We start from the raw sequence: 326 nt of genomic DNA on the forward strand, positions 1-326 counted from the left end.
GTTCTGCTGTGCATGGTGTCGCTATGAGTCGGTTCTGACTCAATGGCACCTGACAACAACAACAACATAAGGAAGACCAGTTAATACTATCATTAGTAAAATTTATGCACCAACTACTAAACCATTGATGATAAAACTGAAGAATTCTACCAACTTCTTTAGTCTAAAATTGATCAAACATGCAATCAAGATGTGTTGATAATTACTTGCAATTGGAATGCAAAGGCTGGAAACAAAGAAGAAGGATCAGTAGTTTCAAAATATGGTCTTTGCAATAGAAACAATGCTGGAGATTGCATGATAGAATTTTGCAAGACCTTTGAGTT

Source organism: Chrysochloris asiatica, unplaced genomic scaffold (genome assembly GCF_000296735.1).
Source record: "Chrysochloris asiatica unplaced genomic scaffold, ChrAsi1.0 scaffold00066, whole genome shotgun sequence".
Classification (NCBI taxonomy): domain Eukaryota; kingdom Metazoa; phylum Chordata; class Mammalia; order Afrosoricida; family Chrysochloridae; genus Chrysochloris; species Chrysochloris asiatica.